The sequence below is a fragment of the Notolepis coatsorum genome (genome assembly GCF_963971535.1).
Source record: "Notolepis coatsorum genome assembly, chromosome: 4".
Classification (NCBI taxonomy): domain Eukaryota; kingdom Metazoa; phylum Chordata; class Actinopteri; order Aulopiformes; family Paralepididae; genus Notolepis; species Notolepis coatsorum.
Window position 1 is genome coordinate 198,707,641 of NC_140168.1, and position 4,440 is coordinate 198,712,080.

The window sequence follows — 4,440 nt, forward strand, 5'->3', positions numbered from 1 at the left end:
ATCTGCAACATCTGGGAACATGAGACCCTCCCACAGGACTGGAAGGATGCAAACATTGTGGTCATCTACAAGCAGAAAGGGGACAGAGCAGTCTGCGGAAACAGCCGTGGAATCTCTCTCCTCTCCATCGCAGGGAAAGTGCTGGCGAAGATCATGCTGAACAGGCTGGTGGAAAACATCTCTGAAGCTGCGCTTCCGGAAACTCAATGTGGCTTTCGGAAGACCAGATCCACCACCGACATGGTCTTTGTCCTGAGGCAGCTGCTAGAGAAGAGCAGAGAGCATCGCAAGGATCTTTACATAGCCTTCATAGACCTAAGCAAAGCCTTCGACACCATCAGCCGTGAGCTGCTCTGGATACACCTCAACAAACTTGGGGTACCACCCAAGTTTCTCTCCATCCTTCAGCAGCTGCATGACGGGATGCAAGCCAGAGTCCAGACGGGTGAACTCCAGTCAGAATCCTTTAAGGTTAATGTTGGGGTGAAGCAGGGCTGTGTCTTGGCTCCGGTGCTCTTTAATCTCCTCCTCTCTGCCGTCACCTGCCTCTTCCGCCGAGCCATGGGACATGAAGACGGTGTCCATGTGGAATACCGCCTTGATGGTAGCCTCTTCAACATCCGCCGGCTCCAGGCACACACAAAGACAAAATCCTGCCAAGTATGTGAGCTACAGTACGCTGATGACTGTGCCATCTTAGCTCACAGTCCAGAGTCTATGCAGCATGCTCTCGACACCATATCCAGCCTGTACCAATCCTTCGGTCTCCAGGTCAACATACAAAAAACCGAAGTCATGTCCCAACTCATTTCCCGAACCTCTACACCTCCCAGTTTTCACATAAACGGTGTTCCACAAAACAGTGGATCATTTCACCTACCTCGGCTCCACTCTGTCCTCATGCTGCTCCCTTGACACGGAGATACACACACGTATCAATAAAGCGGCATCATCCTTTGGACGCCTACGCAGCACCAAGGTTGCCGTTTACAACGCAGTATGTCTCTCCACTCTGCTCTATGGAGCAGAATCCTGGACCCCATACCGCCGGCACATCACCAACCTGGACGCTTTCCACATCCGTTGCCTCCAAAGGATCCTCGGCCTGACCTGGGAAGATCGAGTCCCCCACACAGACATCCTCAACAACACCAACTCAATCTGTATGGCCGCAGCTGTGGCCAAAAAACATCTTCGTTGGATAGGGCACACCATACGTATGCCTGACCACCGCCTGCCCCGCCAAGTCCTCTATGGCCAACTGAGAGGAGCAAAGCGGGCTGCTGGAGGCCAAAAGAGACGCTTTAAGGACTACACCAGGGACCTCCTAAAGTGTGCAAACATCACGCAGCTTGAAACTCTGGCACTCGACAGATCAGCCTGGCAAGTCACTTGTGCCACTGCAGTTTCCCAAATACACCAAACGAACCAAGACCGAAGATCTGAGAGGCGCACGCAACGACACCAGCGGGCGGCTGGCATTCCCCAGGTATCTGGCTTCCCTTGCGCCATCTGTGGACGGGTGTGCGGCTCAAGGATCGGACTCAACGCCCACGAGAAGTGGCACCAGCGGCAGCGTCGCTAACCCCCCCCTCTCCCCATCCCTGGAGCAAGCGTCATCATCGAACACGATGGACAGCTAAGAGTGTGTGTGTGTGTGTGTGTGTGTGTGTGTGTGTGTGTGTGTGTGTGTGTGTGTGTGTGTGTGTGTGTGTGTGTGTGTGTGTGTGTGTGTGTGTGTGTGTGTGTGTGTGTGTGTGTGTGTGTGTGTGTGTGTGTGTGTGTGTGTGTGTGTGTGTGTGTGTGCGTGCGTGCGTGCGTGCGTGCGTGCGTGCGTGCGTGCGTGCGTGCGTGCGTGCGTGCGTGCGTGCGTGCGTGCGTGCGTGCGTGCGTGCGTGCGTGCGTGCGTGTGTGTAGTGTTTACAAAACGAGCCAAACCCCGCTCACTATACTGTCTGTGGACTTGGCACCAACGGGTGCGTTCATTTTGACGACATTGGCATTTTCCACCGAGCGGAGACTTGCTTTTATTAGTAGCTCAGCTGCATATCGAGGCTGAAAACAAACAGTCCCCGGTGTCTTCGTCTCTCTCCGCTAGCGGGAGTCCGTCACCCCCCCCCCCGTCCGCCCGTCCGTCCGTAGTGACTGCCAAGCCGGCGAGAGACGACCCCGCCCGACCACTGTGTAACAAATGCAATCACGGTGTGTGATGACTAATAGAAATGCCAGAGGTCAGAGACAGAGTGAAGGTGCGAGATGAAGGTGTAGCACCCCCACATGACCCCCCCCCCCCCCCCCCCCCCCCACACCTCAAAACCCCTCACACCACCCATCCACCCCCCACCGCTTGATCCGAGGTCAGCTTGTCAGGGCTGACACGGCGACATTAGTAACAACCTCTCCTTTTAATCACCTTATTAATTCACCCATCAGAAAGCCCTAATGACACCGCCCCGGGCCGACTAATCTTCCGAATTTGATTTAGTAAGTGTCCATTCATCATGACGGAGTGCTTCCGTATGCAATCAATACGCCCGCCGTTAGCACCTTGGCCCGCGCCCCCGGACCTTTAAGAGACAGGCAGCCACGGCAGTGTAGAGAGAGAGAGAGAGAGAGAGAGAGAGAGAGAGAGAGAGAGAGAGAGAGAGAGAGAGAGAGAGAGAGAGAGAGAGAGAGAGAGAGAGAGAAAGCTGAAAACACCTCACCCATCATGTTCCCCGACGTGTAGATCAGCAGCTCTTTCTTCTCCAGGATCTCTCCCAGAAGCCAAGGCCTCGACACCCTCTCACCATCGCATCGGCACTTAACGAACACGTGACCGATACTTCAGGCTGCCGCAGCTCGTTACGCCGCCTCATCAGTCAGCTAATTATCATAGGCACGCTGCCTACTTATTGACGAGAGCGTCGTTGCCACGCCGTGCTCCGCAGGCACCGCGTGTCAAGCGGCCCTTGAACAACGCCGGGGCCCCTCTCGGTATCCATTACGCTTCTTCACAGGTTCACTGAGGGGCGCCTCTACTTTTCGTAGCTCCATTTCTGCAGACCCTTCTCTGATTGGCCGAGCGCGCGCATGCGCATGAGCCGCGACAAGCTCCTCGAGCCAGGAATCCGTTAAGCTCCAGAGAGAGGCTGAAAACCCACAGTTCTTGCCCGACGGATGGGAGCCGAATCCCGGATCCGAGTTTTCTGATGAATACCCCCAAACATGGAGGTCGCGAACGCAATTTATACGCATGGAAGTATTGATTGCGCCATAACGAATCATTAATTGGAATATGTTGTGTGTGCCTTTACACATATGTTGGATTATGTAATTGGTTTGTCATTAAAAACCAATAATAATCGCTCGCATCGCCGGCTTCGCTGACCAGAGCTCTCTCAGATTCAAAGTTTTAATTGCAGCCTGGAACATACATGTTTCGGAACCAATGTGTAACTAGACAGTTACAATATAACATTTATATTAATTAACCCAGTTAATGTCTTAAGAGAAAGAGTCTGTCAATGTCACTTCGGATTGCTACGGAAATGTTGTGTCTTACTAATAATAACTAATTCCTTGGTCAATAGAAGTCTCTGTGATACTTTCTGAATATGATTTGGGAACATCAAATGGGCAGGGTTATAATAGAAGAAAGACAGTGTAAACAATATAATTAACTCTGAATATAATAAGGAAAAAGAAACAGGATACACAACAAGGTGCATGATGAGATGAGGTTATATGTAGAACATGGTACAGTTACAGTAAGTGGGGAGTGCGTCATGGTACAGTTACAGTAAGTGGGGAGTGTAAACACTAAACAGTGATTCAAACCCCCTCAATGTACAGTTTCTGACAGCTGGGCTGTGTTGAACTTGTCACATGAAATAACGTTAGGTGAATAAACCGCGAAATAACTGCGAAATAACATAACGTTATGTTATATAACGACAATGTACAGTTTCTAACAGCTGGCTGTGTTGTGAAATGTGGATAACGTTATGAATAAACCGCGAAGTCACGCGAAATAGCGTTATACGCGAATCTGGTAGTACATTTCTTTTTATCTTCTTGATATGATAACATTACATCCGCCTTTTACCGCGTGACGAGCTAAACCAATCAGAGAGGGGCTTCGCTCAACCAATCAGAGAGGGGTCTGCAGAAATGGGCTCAACCAATCAGAGAGGGGTCTGCAGAAATGGAGCTACGAAAAGTAGAGACGCCACTGAGGGATGTTTGACTCCTCCTCCTCCCTCCTCTCCAGTGTGATTACAGGGTGAGGATGATCTGAAGGACGACGATGCTTGTTTCGTACCAACGTAGCAGCGTTTGAGTGGCTCATGCTATATCGGATTTCCATTCCAGTCGCAGCTCCGTCATTTTCTGCCACACGTCGGCTGCGGTAGGACCTGCCAGAGCAGGAGTGGTTTGATGCCTACAGTGTGAATTTAC